The sequence below is a fragment of the Castor canadensis genome, chromosome 16 (assembly GCF_047511655.1).
Source record: "Castor canadensis chromosome 16, mCasCan1.hap1v2, whole genome shotgun sequence".
Classification (NCBI taxonomy): Eukaryota; Metazoa; Chordata; class Mammalia; order Rodentia; family Castoridae; genus Castor; species Castor canadensis.
Genome location: NC_133401.1, coordinates 47,800,513 through 47,817,400, shown reverse-complemented (window position 1 = coordinate 47,817,400; position 16,888 = coordinate 47,800,513). Strand labels below are relative to the sequence as shown.

Below are 16,888 nucleotides of genomic sequence, written 5' to 3'. Positions count from 1 at the left end.
TACATGAATTAGTTTACTGTTGCTAAACCAACTTTCTCTTAAAACCAGCCTGACCATGATGTAGTTTGTTTATTAACTGGTTTTGGTTTGTGCTAAGATTTTTGCTTAGTCAAGGCTGTACTTTTCATAATGAGTCAGAAAGTGGCTTTCTTTTCCTGTTTTTCAGGAGAGGTTATTTAAGATTTACATCTTTCTTTTTTGAGTTTTTCCAGTACCAGGTTGTGAACTTGGGGCCTTGTGCTTGCTAGGCAGGTGCTCTGTCTACCACTTGAGCCACATCCCAGCCCATGAATTACTTCTTTCTTAAATGTTTATTAGAAATCATAAGTAAAGTGTGCATGGGGCCTCATGTTGTCTTTGTGAGATGCTGACTCAGTTTCTTTTTATTGATAGGGTTCAGGTGTTTTGTTTCTTGTGTAATATTGGTAAATTGAATATTCCTTCTAAGATTTCCATTTTAATCTGTATTTTCAGATCTATCAGTACAATATTATTCCTGTCCTCTTGTCCTCTTAACACATGCCAGCTCTGTGACAATGTCCTGCTCTTTATTTCCGGTACTCATTTGTATTTGTTTGTTTGTTTGGCAGTACTGGGGGTTGAGCAGGCAATCTTTATTTTTAATCAACAAAAATTACATATATTTATGGGGTACATAGGTATATTCCTTCTATGTAGCAGAGGCTGGGTCTTGAGTTTTTGTCCTTTCTAGTAACTTCTGCCTTTTAGTTGGAGGATTTAAAACAATTTATGTTTAACATGATTATTGGTGTGGTTGTATTTGAGTCTTGTCTTGCTTTTTGTTTTCCCTTTGTCATATCTGTTCTTCGTCCCCCTTTTCCTAATTTTTCTCTTCCTTTGGACTAATCAAGTAATTTTTGTAATTCCATTTTATCTCCTTTTCTGTTATCAGCTACAGTTCTTTATTATTTCAGGCATTGCCTTAGGGTTTATGGTATACATCTTTGACTTAAAATATTTTGTCATATTTTGTAGAACAAGTCAGTGTGCAGGCTGGGTATAATGGTTCATGTCTATAATCTCAGCTACTTGGAAGGCTAATATAGGAGGATAAGGCCAGCCCCTGACAAAGCACAAGACCCTATCTGAAAAACAGACTACAGCAAAAAGGACTGGAGGCATGGCTTAAGTGGTCAAGCGCTTGCCTAGCAAGCTCAAGGCTCTTGAGTTCAAATCCCATAACACTGCCCCCAAAAATTTGAAAATCAGTAAAGAGCGTCAGTTTGCTTTTAAAGCTATTTAAACACTGGGAATCTTATGTGTTTAAATGGTGTAGTTAACGATTCCTTTTTTCTAAAGAACTCCCTTAAACACTCCCAAGACTGGGCCCCCAATATGGTTCATTGGCTGGCAGCCTGCTAGCACATTTCATCTTAGTCACTCTCTTGGACTCAATCTCATCCTGCATGTGGTCGCTGACGTCTTTGTTTTTATTTAGTTCTTTTTATTATTTTTGGTGAGTATTTGTGCGATACATATACCTGGCTTCCTAGGGGTCACCCCTATGTCACCGTAGCTTAGTGGTCAGCCAGTGATTTGTCAAAGGCTATACTCAAACACCCCAAACCTGTAAAAATTTCTACTCATCTGATGGATCTTTGTGTGGGCTGAAATACAAAGGTCAGAATGTTTAAAGCCCTATTTATACTTCCTGCCAGCCCCCCTCAGGCTTTCCTGCATACATATGTGGTCTTCATGCAGACAATGATGTGCAGAACTCTCAGATCTTCTCTGCATATGACCACAGACTTCCCAGGGTTGTACGGAGAGTTGTGTATACGTGTAGGTTTCTAGTCAGGTAGAGAGATGTGCAGAGCTTGTCTAGACCCTCAATGGCTCTCTCATTCCCAGCATCTCCCTGTTAAATTTTTGGCTAGTGAATTGGTCTGAGGCTCGCCTCTTGTGAAACCATGGGACTAGAATAACACAGCTTTGCACTTTGCCCATTTCTTTCCTCCCAGGTTTGTGATTTGGTACTTTTTTTTTTTTTTTTTTTTGTACTGGGGTTTGAACTCAGGGCTCCTTGTTTGATAGACAGGCACTCTGCCACTTGAGCCACACCTCCAGCCCCCAGGTTTGTGATTTGTTTTTTTTTGTTTGTTTGTTTGTTTTTAACCGACAGCTATCAGTTAACTGATTGCTGTCTACTCCAAATCGAGTTTGCTTGGTTCCTGTAGCTCCTGGTTTTCACTGTTGGCCCATTCTGGGAATGCTGTTGCACCAACTGAACCACTTAGTGTAAATACTAATTACAGTTCTCTGGGGTTTTACATTTGTTTTGGGGGGAAGGAATCCCCATCACTGAAAAGTCTCATTCATCCATTTTCTGTCAGGTGTGGGGTTTGATTTTACACTACTTACACTCTAATAAATTAGCCTATTTTACGGCTGCTAGCAGAAGACACAAAACTCTTGGATCAGAGACAGAGGACTTTATTACTCTGACACAACACCATCAGCATGTTTTCATTGGTCTCTTGCCCACAAGACCCATGACCCAGAGGATGCCATGCCTGCAGTGGTTTTGTGTCACATCTGAGGAACAGGGAGCCTCAGGAAACCACCACTTTATGACAAGCAATAAAAGCTAGGTTTTTGTCCTTGAGGGAAACTTAACATGGTATCTCAAGGTTGCCCATTATAAACGCTACCCTGAGAAATGGGCAGAGGAGTCAGGGTCTCCCATTGTTGGTATGCCCAGCACTAGAGACACACAGAAGACAGCACATTTCCTATAAAGAATTCATTCAAAGTCGTTCAGTGTGGCACATCTTTAAAATGTCTTATGATCTGTAGTGATGTCTGGTTTTTTTTCTCATATCTTTATTTGTATCTTCTCTGTCTTGAACAGTTTCACCAGCAGTTTATTAATTTTCTAGGTTTTCTTTTCAATGAATCACCTTTTCCTATTGAACTGGTCTTGTATTTTTCTATTTCTTTAATTTCTGGTCTAATTTTTGTTACGTCTTTATTTGCATTCATTACCTGTTTTTTCCCCTAACTTCCTGATACGAATATTTAGATAATTCTCATGCTGTTTTCTAATATGTACATTTAAAAGTAGACATCTTTGAATTATGACTTTAGCTGTGTCCCACAGTTTTGATGTGGTATTTGTAATAATATTCAAATCAAAATATCTTAAGATTTCTATTATGATTTGCTTTTTTGACCTATGGGTTATTTTTAAAATGTATCTTAACTTCCAAACACTTAGGGGCTTTTCTTGTTATCTTTTGATTTTTAGATGAATGCCTACATAATCAGAAGACATGCTGACTTATTTTAAACTTTCAGAATTTGTTGTGACTTGTTATGTAAAAAATAGTCTAATTTTGTTAATGTTCATGTGAACTTGAATATATATCCTGAAAATACTTGGGGTGCTATAATCTACATATGTCAATCAATTCAAGATCATTAATGACATTCATGTAATTTATATCCTTGTGTGTGTGTGTGTGTGTGTGTGTGTGTGTGTGTGGTGTGTATCTGCTAGGCCTATGTGAAGTATCTGGGGGAAAACAGAATAAGCAGAAGAGGACAGAGAAGCAAGACCTTGAAAACACCAGCATTTAGTGTTTCAAAGGTGTGAAGCCATAGGAAAAAACACTTTCCATGTCAGAGAAGCTGTGGCTTTCTCCAGTTCGGTTAACACTCCTCCACACTCACATGTGTTCACTCATTCAACACCACATGCATTTGAAATTGTCTTGCTGGTTTATGTGTCTGTCTGGCTCCCAAATTATACTGTAAAATCTCTGTGAGGACTGGGAGCACACCTGTCTTGTTCATACTGTACCCCAAGTGCTTAGAGAAGACGCTCTAAATATTTATCACCTAAGTAATTGGTGCATTTTCTTGAGAATTTGGAAGGTGAATGTTAAATTTACAACCAGTTTAACATATTTTCTTCATACAACATATGCATATATTATTTTTTTTAAATGCAAAATTTGTAGCAATTAAAAGAAAAATGGAGTGTTGGCAGGGTGGCTTAAGGGATAGCACACCTGCCTAGCAAGTGCAGAGCCCTGAGTTCAACTAGTGCCACCAAAAAAAAAATACAGTTCAAGTAGACTTATCCATAACATTACTGACTTTCCACTCATCTGGGCCCTTCATGGGGTGAATAAGGAAGTACATGTTTATTCAATCATTAGTGGTGTTTCAATGAAAAAGTTTGAGAAGCACCGATTTGAAGCATTGCCTAGGGAAGAGAAAACTGAAAGAGAACTTACGAATGAGCACAAGGCCAAGTACACAAAGGCAATGTCAGGCGAACAGAGTATTTGAGGAGACAGTGGTTAGCTGTCAGTTGTGAAGAAAGACCACCAGGGAAAGTGAGGACAACAAAGGCCCCAACTGATGTGGTAACTAGGCGGCTGTTGCTTACCTCAAAGTTTGATGAGGATTGGTGGGCGATGGAGTAGGACAGACACTTGTCAGGCGTGATGAGTTGTGTTGCATGGTGCTTAATTTGGTATTTCTGACTGCACAGCAGCACTTCACTGTTGAGTTGCTGGCCACCAGTCCACAGTTACTGGTCCCTCATGTGGCTGCCTGGGAGGAGAGGAGCGGGCCTCTGAGAGCCGGGTATGAAACTTCAGGCCCAGTTTGCTCTCCTGGGGCTCTATAGGTTTGATAAGTTTCCTTTAGCCAGGAGGAACTGCCTGAGAATTAAAGGAGACAGAGGGAAGACTTAGGAACTGGGTTAGTGGGGTATGGCTAGGGTGGGAGCCTGAGTAAGCAAACTTTTGGCTTTACAGGAAGTATAAAAACCCTTCTTGTTTTGTGGTTCTCTCCTAGTGGAGTTCCAATCCGTTTTGATTGTGGAAACGGAATCTGAGAAAAGCCAACCTTCTCAGGATGGCTTTTGAGGGAGCTAAGTGGGGGTTGATGGTCTGAGGCAAAACCCAAAAGCCACAGAAGAACCCAAGCGAGGTCCTGGGAGACCAGCGGAGTCCCTGCGCGTCTGGGGCGTGGAGTCCATTCTGTCTGTGAGGGACAGACACATTCCAGATTTCCCGCGCCCCGGGGACTTAGGCGAGCATGAGAAAGAAAAGAGAAAAGGGAAGCGCGGGAGCGCACGTTTGCGCGACACAGTTCCGCACGGCCACTTCCCTGCTCGCCCTGGCCAGCGGCACCCCCGGCGACATCACATGCTCCGGCCGCCAAGGCAGCTCCCGGGACCGCGCGGGGAGACGAGGACGGAGGACGGAGCCCGGAGCCCGGGCGGCCCGACAGGCGAGTGGGGCGAAGGGGGCGCGGGGACCAGGCCTTGCTAAGGGAAATCCGCATTAATCCGCGCACCTGCCCTGCTCCGTTGTCGTCTTCACTAGGAGACTCTTCTTTTCTCTGTCTGTCTCTCCCCTCCCCTCCCTCCCTTTTCTCCCCCCCTTTCTTCTCTCTCCTTTCCTTTCCTCTGTGTTCTGTTTCCCTCTCTCCCTCTCTCTTGTCTTTCCTCTCTCCTTTCTCTTCTCTCCTGTCTCCTTTCTGTCTTTTCTCTCTCCGTTTCTCTCTCCTTTCTCTTCCTCCTTCCCCCCCTCCTTCTTGCTTTCCTTTTATTTGTTTTTTAACGGGGTCTTCCTTCGTAGCCCAGGTTGACCTCAGACTTGCAGGGAGCACAGGCTGGTCTTGAACTCCTTCTGGAAGGCTATTTGTGGGACACCTCAGAACCCTAGAAATAGCCCCAGAGACTAAATGGCTTAATGGCTCTGCGTAGATCAGGCATACAGCCAGTGCAGGGTTTGGGTTTTGGTTTTAGTTTTATTTGGCTTCTTCATCAAAGCTAATTTGGATTTAAAAGAATATTTAATTAGGGCTGGCAGATTTGAATTAGTTTTCAGTGTTAAATTAGTTAGAACCTTTCCAGCTTTCCAGAGCAGTAAACTTCTTTTTTAAAAATAAGTCTTTAAAAATGTGATTCTTCCACTTTAACACTTTAAGTAGTGTGCTGGACCTAATTACACTTAAGCAACTCCACGTGTGGCCCATTTAAATCAGAACATAGGTGAGTGAGCAAACATGGAATAATGACTCACTTGCATTTGAACCAAGATAAATATTACTGGTCTGTTCAACTGTACAGGACTTGAAGTATAAACCACATTTATACTATTGAGTGATTTACACCTCATCTGTTGTCATTTGCTCCTCATGGTATTTTTTTTATTTCGTTCAGTTAGCAAAAGTCTTCTTCTAAATACAGTACCAGGGGCTGGTGGAGTAGCTCACATGGTAGAGCACCTGCCTGGCAACAGTGAGGTCCTGAGCTGAAACCCCAGTATAGCAAAAAATAAAATAAATACAATACCACCTTTAAATAGTCACCCCGCAGCCCTCTGTCCCCTTCAATTCCCACCCCATTTCTGTGCTCCCTGTTATTAAAAAGCTCCTTAAAAGACTTCCTCCGAGTTTCCATCCCACTTGCATTTTCTCTCCTCACTCTGTTCTCAGGTTTTGCCTCTTATCCCTCACCATTTGTGGTGTCATCATGACTGGCTTGTGAAGTCCAGTGTGTGTTTTACAGTTCTTACCTTCTGTACTCATCAGCATTGGGCACAGTTGGTCACTCCTGCCTCAGTATCTTTCTTCTCTTGATGTCCAGGTTTTCCTTCATTGTCACTACAGGCTTCTCAACCACTAAATTGTTAAGATGCCACATGGCTCAATTCTTGGCTGTGTTCTCTTTCTAGACTCTTTCTCCCAGGGTGATTCTCACCCCAAGATATTATTCCCTGGCTATGAATAACAATTTTTAACTCTAGCTTTATTTCTGTGTTCCACATGTGTGTATCCAGACTTTACTCAATATCTCCACTTGGCAGTCCGAAGGGCATTTAAATTTAGTAAATACAAACAGAATTTTATTGCTAGCACACACACCTCTCTTCTGCTTCCTCCTCAGTTACCTTTTCTATCTCAGTAGACATTGCCGCTGTTCAAGTAGGCTGAAACTCTCAGAATCATTCTTGACTCTTTTCAGTTCAGACCCCTCATGTAATCATCTAGAAAATTCTGTGGTCTGAACCTTGAAAGGGTATCTCCAATCTGACCATATGTCCCTCCCATTCTAAGTTAAGCCATAGAAGATTGTGAAGTTTCTGTTTCTGTCCTCACTCCTCCAAAGTCTTTCTCCAAACAGCAGTGATTTTTTTTTTCAGACATATCAGAACTTTTACTTCCCTTAAACACCTTTTGGTGGCTTCTCATCTGAATCATAAAAACCAAATTCTTACACTGGCTGTGAAACTCTGAGTGATCTCATACCCTAACTTCCCTCCCGCCCACTCCACTGCAGTGACACAATGTTGCTGGTGTTGCCTTTGCTGGCAGAGCATCCCTGCCAGACCATGGCGGACAGTACTCCCTCACTTCCGTCTTCACGAGCCATCTCAGGAGTTACTGTCCCGTTGAAATGAGATCCTTTCTGCTACTGGCCCTGTGAGGTCAGTAGCAGATGCTACTCTATAGTACAGTAGCCCTCCTTTATCTGTGGGGAAACATTCCAAGGCCTCCACTGAAGTCCCAAAAATATGTGTACCAGACACTATTTATAGTAAGTAAGTTTTCTACACATACATACCTATGATAAACTAATTTATAAATTAAGCATAGTAAGAAATGAACAATCATTACAAAATAGAATAATGATATCAAAATGCTGTAATAAAATTGTCAGCATCACTACCTGTGTGCTTGGAGCCTGTTAGGTAAAATAAGGTTTACTTGAACACAAGCACTGTAATACCAGGATAGTTGATCTGATACCCTAGACAGCTACTAAGTGATAATTGGGTAGGTAGCTTATACAGGGTGAATACACTGGAGAAAGGGATGGTTCTTGTGGTAGGTGGAGTGGGACAGACCAAGATTTAATCGTACTACCTAGAGCAACAGCAATTTAAAACTTATGAGTTATTTCTGGAATTTTCTATTCGGTATTTTTGGACTATGGTTGACCACATGTAACTGAAACTGTGGAAAATAAAACTGTGCATAAGGAGGACTACTGTATTCCATGAAGCTTACGACACCTTTAAAACATCGTAGGTTGTTAGTACTCTCTCATGTTAAAAATGCACAGTTGAGACTGGAGGTGTGACTCAAGGGGTAAAGCACCTGCTTTGCAAGCATAAGGCTCTGAGTTCAAACCCCAGTCCTACCAAATAAACAAACAAAACTGCACAACTTCTTTCTCTTGGGTGTCATTTTGGTAACATAGACAGTTTGCCTTTAAATTATGGTTTCTTAAAATCTCTTCCTGGTTTGATGAAGACCTGCCCTTTATACCAGTTCTCATTTCTCCTTTTTAAATATAGAAAATGGAACAAAAGAGATGGGTGTGGTGGTACATGTGTGTCGAGTTTGAGGCCAGCCTGGGCTACACAGTGAGGGTACAAAAAAGGAGGAAAGGGAAGGAAGAAAAGAGGAGGGAAGGAAGAGTGGAAGGGAGGAGTAAAAAAGAAAGCAGGGAAGGGAGGAAGGAAGGAAGGTAGGGGAGAAGGATGGGAAATACATCATTAAGTTTACCAAAAGGAATATGCAATAATTTTTGGAGGGGGCAACCTAGAGCTTCCTAGCAGCTGAGTGAAGGGACAGGGTCCCCAAGATGGCCATGATGTGAAGATCAGTTTTACGCTTTTGTTTTCAAATTGCCAGAAACAGTGTTTTAAAATAATAAACCTTTGCTTGCTCCGAGCCTTCTGTCCTGTGTGGCTTATAATTATGTAGACTATTGGAGGAGCTCAATTAGAAAGGTCATGCTCTTGGAACATCTTCATATAAAAAAAGCTGAAGGAATAGAGTTAAATGTAAGTATAGGCTAAAACCATTTGGAATGTGGCTTATATGAAGACAGTCTCTGAACATCAAGTGCACATTACCTGTATTCAAAAACCAAAGGCCTAGAAAATGATTTTTTATACCATCTCCAGATAACCAATGCTACTTTTTTGATATATTTCTTTCCAGTCTATTTTATCTGCATTTTGTTTTATGAAGCTGAGATCATAACGTATATCAGACCATTTTATGGTCTGTCCCTTTTCACTAAGAAAGCATTTTCTCATGCCATTACAATTATTCACAATGTTCCTGACACTTTTACTGATTTAAAAGGATTTAGTCACATGAATAAATGACAATGTTTATGTTGCCATTCCTGTTTAGAGTATTTTACTTGTTTACCTCCAATAAAATTTTGGCTAGCCTATGATACTATATAGAAGATCTCTTATTATAAGAAAATATTTCACTCTTCAAATCGCCAATAAAACGTCTCCATAGATTCTATGACAGAAGAAAGATAAGCCAGTAGGAGAAAGTGCAAAAAAAAAAGTTAGGGAAAGACCCATGTGCAAGGAGCTGGAGGAGCAAAGGGGAGAGAGGCATGAGATGAGGTTAGAGCAGAAGGAGGCAAGTCAGGCATGACATCATTTGTCATGGTGATGAGATTTGATTTTAAGTACAGTATGATGCCATTTCAGGGTCGTAAATGGGAATAACTTGATCAAATGTATATGCTTAGAAATATTAGTGTGGCCACTGGATGGAGATTGGACAAGACTGGCAAAGAGTTGAAGACCTGTTGGCAGGCAATTAAGTAGGCCAGGCACAAATGCGGTTGAGAATGGCAACACAGTAGAGAGGGAAAGGGGAATGCTTTGACAGGTATTTTAGAGGTTGAATAGACAGGACTTGGTGACTGCTTAAAAGGTGTAGGAAAGAAAGAGGCTATTGTTAAGGATACCTCAGGTTTTCAGTCCTAATTGGGCAAATGATGGTGCCATTTACCATAATGGAGATGTCGAGGAAAATGAGGTATCAGCTTGCTCCCAGGTCAGCAAGGAAGACAAGTTAAGAGTGTTGTGAGATACGATGTGAACAGGATATTATGGGAATACAGAGGAAGAAGTTTGCTGTGTGACAAATAGATCTTTGACCCATATCTTGAAATAAAAAGGAAGATATTCATGTAGATGGTGGGAAGAATATATTCTAATCAGGTAGAACACAGAGGCAAGATGTATGACATTTGGGGGGATTATAAGTAGCTGGATATTATAGTTCTGAAAACTAATGTGGTAGGAGGAGCAGAGGAATAAAATCAGAGGTCAGGAATAAAATAGAGAGGTATAGTATTCCAGTAAGATTGAATTTTTCCTGAGGGTACAGATTATTACCAAGGGGATCATTAAGCAATAGAAAAATAGGACTGACCAGTTTACCATTGCAAAAAGATATTTCTGAAGATAATACAAAGGGGAAGAGACATGAAGGTAATAAGATCAGCTGGATATTATAGGAATTTATAATAATATAATAATATAATATAAGGAATGAGAGAATATGGAATAGAAAAGTTTTGGGAAGAATTTAGGAGACAGAATTAGTAGCAGGAATTACAGAATAACTAGATGAAGTTTCAGGGAGGGTTGGTTCAAATAGCTGAAAAGATGTGAGAATGATTTCCAGGTTTCTGTCTTTGTAGGTAGATAGTTTATCTGATGCAAAGCAGATTGAAGGTTGATTAATCCACCTGTTAGTCTGTCCACCCATCTCTCCTGCACTTATTGAGAACACACTATGAGACAGATAGTATTTACTTAACTGAGTAGGAAAGCTGTGGTCAACAGATGCCAACTGTTCAAGGCCAGTTTGGTATCTGTCACTTGTGTTGGTCCTTGTGGCCCAGCCTCCATTGGAATCTTTCAGAGTAGTGTGCAGAGCCAGGGATGCTCCAAACCTAGAGGAAGAAATGAGAAACACTAACTGAATCCTGTCTGTAGTCATCGTCTCTGATGGAGATGAGTTCACCCATTCTTGAACAATCTCCTAAACCAGGAGCATGCCCATAATCCCAGCATTCAAAACACTGGAGCAGGAAGATTCTGAGTTTGAGGCCAGCTTGGGCTATGTAAGTGGGATTCTGTCTAAAAAAAAAAAGAGAGGAAGGGAAAGAAAGAGAGAGGGAAGGAGGGATGATCTCCTTAAGTCACCACAGGCTTTAAGCCATAGTTTCTTCCACTTCTCACAATTGTTACTCAGTCCTCCCAGGGTGAGGGTGTAGGGACATCCAGGACACCTTCTTAATACCAGAACCATTCAGTCAGTACTTAATTGCCTAATGATCTCTGTGTCCTCTGTTTCTTTCCCGGAAGGCACTTTTAACCTAAAATATCCATCACATTTTTGACAGGTCCAGCTACCGTCACTTGTATTTAATCACGATGCGTGAAAGCTACCTGAAAACACAATTTTGGCACACAGTATAAGCACCTCGTCAAGCTGCCATTTGGACTGAGGAGAACTCAGCAGGTTGAGTGCCTTTGCTCTTGCTGGCAGCAACCCAGGGGTAGAACTGAGTTTCCTGAACTATGCCACCCAGTAGAGGAAAATGTGTAACTCTGCTTTTGGTATTGACGTGGATTTAAGCACGCATTTGTGCATATATTTATTTATTTAAAATTATAAGACCCTGCGGCTGCTTCTCAACACTGAATAGAGTGGACTGCAAGCTTACTAAAGCTGGGTCCTAGTGCCTCAAATGTCTGATGGTGGCAAGAAGCCTGGTGGGGATGCAGTGAACAGTCTAGGCAGAAGCTGGTGTGTCTCATCCCCAACTCTTCCACTTCCCACAACTTAGCCCCACATGCACTGCCCCTTCCCTTGGGAGCTCTGGTAGCTAGCTTCCCTGCTTGAAGGTCCTGATGGGAAGTAATCTCCTCTTCCCTGTGGAGCTTCCCACCACATGGAGCATCTCTGACTTAGTCCCCTGTAGCTGCCAGTGCTCAGTGGATGAATCAGTGCCTGGCCTTGCTGTGGGTCCCCAGAAACAGGATGCAGGGAACTTTGACTCCTAGTGCAACAGACTCAGACTCAGATAGCAGCCTCTCAAAATGGCTTCTAGTCACTGCATTGTGACCAAATGCAAGGAAAAAGAGAGACCTTTCCCAGATCTTTGTTTCCTAGTTCTCTATGCTATACAGACTTGAGAGCCGCTGTCTAGTTAGACTGCAAATCTCTGTGTTGAAACCAACCTTGAACTCACTACATAGCCTAGGCTGTCCTCACACTCACAATCCTCCAGTGTCGGTCCTCTTGGTGCTGAGATTATAGGTTTGTGCCACCATGCCTGGATCTGGGTCTTATTTTATTTTATTTTTTAACAAGATTCTATCTGTGTAGCCTTCAGGGCCCCAACCCAAAGCACATTCCTGCTAACATCAGGACTCACACAAAACTCATTAATCATGAGTGGCCACTTAAAGAGCACCATAGCCTTTCCTTTTCTGGAATTGAAAAATACCCCAAGGGGAGAGTGGTCTCCGGGTTTCTCTTCCAGATTTGGGCCCCATACTTCTGCACTACATTACTGGTTCTCTCAGGCCGCAAGCCTCGTTCCTAGTGTATCTGCGTCTCTAGTTGCCCTAAGTAGCAGTATTGTCAGATCACCTGGCCCCTAATTACCAGAAGAAGCTGCAATGGACACATTTTGACATTGAAGGAACAGGCCAAGAAAGAGATTTTAGTTAAGAAAACCAAACCGGGAGAGAGAGAGCAAGAGCGAGTGAGAGTGAGCAGGATATACAGTTGTTAAATGGACCTTTAGTGACTTAAAGCCATAATAGATGGTTGAAGACTTACCACAATGGTTTTCATTTCCTTGGCCAGGTGTGATGGTGCACGTCTGTAATGCCAGCACTTGAGAGACTAAGGAAGGAAGATCATGCATGTGAGGCAAGACCCTGTCTCAAGAAAACAAACAACAGCAACAAAAAGGAGTTACCATTTATCATTTCTCCTTTCCATTGTAACCTACATCTTTGGAAGAGAAAGGACAGGGTGATGTTCTATTAGAAAGGCTATTAAATAAGCACTTTGTACAAGTAAAAGCAAAAGAGTAAAATAGAAACAGAAGAAACTTGTAGTCTTAAAGGAAGCTGCTAGTGAACACCTCATATTTGTGTGCTAATACACAGGTATGAGTCAGAAAGGAAGTGAACTTACTGTTTTGTTTGGTTTTTTTTTATTTAAAATTTATAAAAATACTTTATTTAAAATTATAAGACATCTAAGGTAAAAAGTGCTCTCATGAATTGGTATTGTACAGGAAAACAGACAATTATGTGTGCGTATAAGTTTGTATAAGTGTATACATACACACATTTTTAAGTGAGCATATGGGAAAACAAACATATGCAGCATAATTTTAACACAGAATGGGGATCATACTCTAAGTATTGCCGTGCATTTTAACTTGGGCATATTTATCTTTAAAGATGAGCGAATGGATAATGTTACTGAGACCATTTCAATCAGAGAACACATTTCAGGCAGGTGTGAAGTTACAGAGTAGTAAGGCTGAGTCATAGCAGAAGAGATAAGGGCCAAGTCTAATACTCACAGTTTATTAAAAAAAAAAAAAACCTTTTAAATATAGTAATAAAAGAATGCAAGCATGCAAAGACCAAACTATATAGTTGAATAAATCAAAAAGCACATACGCGGAGTCTTTGCTCCCATTTCCTTTGTGGGGAACAGGAAATGCTTCTTTCTCTTTTTCTCCCCACTGTTGTTCTCCTAATAAACTTTATGGTTACTTTTAACTAAAAAATTTTTTTAAAAAGCACACATAAACCACACACATTTTTCTCAGTACTGTATGCTACAGAGACTGTTCTCCCTCCACTGGTGCCTCCTTTGTAGTAAACCAAATGTCACACGTGTGGGTCTGTTTCAGGATTCATTACTCTATTCTGTTAGCTGTCTGTCTAGCACTTGGCCAATATACAGTCTTTGTTGTAGCTTTATAGTAACTGTTGAATCCCAGTACAGCAAGTCCTCCCACCCCTCTCTTCACAGGTATATTGGCCATTCTTGTCCTTTATATTTCCATAGAAATTTTAGAATTGAACTTGTAAAAACCAACCAAAAAATTGTTGGTGAGGTATTGAGACTGCATTGAATCTCTAGATTAATTTTTTTAGAGAGAACTGGCATCTGTAGTACATTGAATCTTTCAATCATTGAACATATATATATTTATATATACATATATATATGCATGTATGTATAGTTTTTTTAATTTCTTACTGATATTTTATAGTTTACTGTGAAGAATTCTTGTCCATTTTTATTAGAGTTATGCCCTTTTTTGACTCTATTAAAATGGCACTTGGTAGGAGTCTTTTTTGTGAGTATATAGAAATGCAACTGAATTATTTATTCTGATCTGACTCCATCCAGTGATCTTATTCAACTTCCCTAACTTTTAGTAGTTTTTCCTATTTTTCTTCCTCAGATAAAGGGAAAAAATTCTTTTATGCCTAGTTTGTCAAGATTCCTTTAGTGACCCACTCATCATTCAAAGCACATTGTTCAGTCTCTCTGTGTTTAATTTTTGAAGTTTCTCTCACTGTTGATCTCTATTTTTATCCAGTTGTGAACTGGTAAAATAAGAAGCTATTTCAATTTTCCTGTAGATGTTAACAATTGGTTAATGTCCTAAAACATGATTTATTTATGAGAAAGTTCTGTGGGCAGCTGACACAATTGTTTATTATTCTGATTTGGGGTGGAATATTCTGTAAATGTCTATTAAGTCCATTTGGTCTATAGTGTCATTTAACTCTGATATTTTTTATTGAGTTTTTTGTCTGAATGATCTATCTATTGGTGAGAGTAAAGCATTAATCACCCACTATTCTTATGTTGGGACCTAATTGTGCCTATATATCCAGTAGTGTTTGAGAAATTGAGTGTGCCAGTGTTTGGTGCATATATGTTTACAATATCATCCTAACGGATTGTTCCCTTTATCGATATGAAGTGATCTTCCTTGTCTTCTGATTTTAGTTTGAAGTCTGCTTTGTCAGATATGGGTATAATACTGTTTGCGTTTGGGCTCCATCCCATGGGCAGCAATACAAAATCTTGATCAGTACTGACTAGGTTTTTTTTTTTTCCCTCTGCCCACATTGGCTCCAGGTCACCTGGACAGGGCAGAGTCTGAACATTATTTTCCTTTGTGCTGTTTGCCTGGCAATCAGAGGGCATAGTTTGTGATTCTCAAGGTTGTCATTTCAACCTAAGGTCAAGATGGATCCAAACTCTACCCATCCCCCTCCAAAAACTGTTTATTAACCTAGGTGGGTTTTTTTTTTTAAGTGTTTCCAGTGTGAAGGAGTTTAAGAATAGTCCACATGAGCTGTGCACTGATGGCCCATGCCTGTAAATCTTAGCTATGTAGGAGGCTGAAATCTGGAGGATCTCTGTTTGAGGCCAACCTGGGCAAAAAAAAAAAAAGATTGTGAAGTCCTATCTCACAGGGGAAAAAGCTGGGCACAGTGGTGTGTGCCTGTCATCCTAGCTATGGCAAGCAGCATAAAATAGGAAGATCACAGTTCAGGCTGGCCTAGGCAAAAAGTGAGAGCCTATGTCCAAAATAACCAGAGCAAAAAGGACTGGAGGTGTGGCTTGAGTGGTTGGTACAACACCTGCCTAGCAAGTCCTGAGTACAAACCCCAGTACCACACACACACACACGCTGCTCATCTGAGTGGCAAAGATTGTCCTGGCATCTTGGCAGAGTTTGGTACTCTCAGGCTGTAGTTCAGGGATGGGCACACTTTTTCAGTACAGAGAGTAAATATTTTAGGCTTTATGGGCCATACAGTTTCCATCACAACTGCTTGACCTGCCTCTGCCACATGGAATTAGCTCTAGACGATACATGAATGAATGAGCATGTATATCTTCCAAGAAAACCCATTTGCAGAACAGGCAGTGGGCTGTCTCACAGCTAATCCCCGCTCTCATTCCTTGCCTGCACTTGGATGTTGTGTCTGTTGTGTTTAGTTGAGGACAACACAATCTACTCTAGCGAGGTTAAGCAGAAAGGCGCATGTTCTGTGGTATTACAAGATTTGTGTGTCCTTAGGAAAACTGAGAGCCCCACTGCAGGTTAGTTTCCTTGGCATACTTTTTTTTTTTTCCCAATACTGAGGCTTGAACTCAGGGCCTACACTTTGAGCCACTCCGGCAGCCCCCTCTTTTTTTGTGATGAGTTTTTTTGAGATAGGGTCTCACAAACTATTTGCCTGGGCTGGCTTCGAACCACGATCCTCCTGATCTCTGTCTCCTGAGTAACTGGGATTACAGGTGTGAAACACCAGTGGCTGGCCCTTTGCATATTTCTTAAAGCCACCTGGCAGAATTGGTCTGCTGGGCCTGGGGCCCTCTGCCAGATCAGGACACTTCCAGCTCCTGAATCATATCAGAATCTTAACCAAAAAATTAGGTGTCTCTTATTTAATTCAGACAGGTAAATACATCTGATTAGGGAATTAAAGTTACATCTGTAACCTGAGCTTCAAGGGAGCCTGGGAAATACAGTTTTTTATGTTTATAGTACAGGAAGTGCAGGAAGAAGCACTAAAAGGAGAACAGATATGTGTGGGGTGAGCAGATCTGCTACAGAGCACCCCTTTGCCTACCTCACATCCATCTATCCCCCTTCCTCCCATACCACAACTTCCATACAACAATGACTATGCTGGCACACTCTCTCCCAAAATAATACAACTCTCTCATACAAACAAAAATGTACTTAACTTCTCCCCAAAAGGTGAAGCCCTAAATCCCATAGATCACCACGTTATCTGTGGGTTCATCACAGACATTGCTCCAAAACCTTGCACACTCAGGATTAAGTGGCTTCTTAATTTCCTGGAGGAACGGGAAGGTGGGAGAGAGAGCCTGCCCAGTGACCAGCTCTAAGAAAACCCACCTGTATTTTTCACCCTTTCTCCCTACTAGCAACTTCCCTCCAGTTTCTCAGCATCCCAAGAATCTCTTCTCT

General features: G+C 41.0%; 1 protein-coding gene across 2 annotated transcripts in view; it reads left to right on the top strand.

The window, feature by feature from the left end:
* Ticam2 (TIR domain containing adaptor molecule 2) overlaps positions 1 to 16,888 on the top strand; it is a 48,181-nt gene that overhangs the window by 16,367 nt on the left and 14,926 nt on the right. Inside the window, exon 1 of one of the 2 annotated variants that reach the window (XM_074056985.1) lies at positions 2,033 to 5,268. The exons of the other annotated variant lie outside the window; for it this stretch is intronic. The gene's annotated coding sequence lies outside the window, so the exon portion shown is untranslated. Of the gene's footprint in view, positions 1 to 2,032; positions 5,269 to 16,888 lie in introns of those variants that run through there. 2 annotated transcript variants of the gene reach the window in all.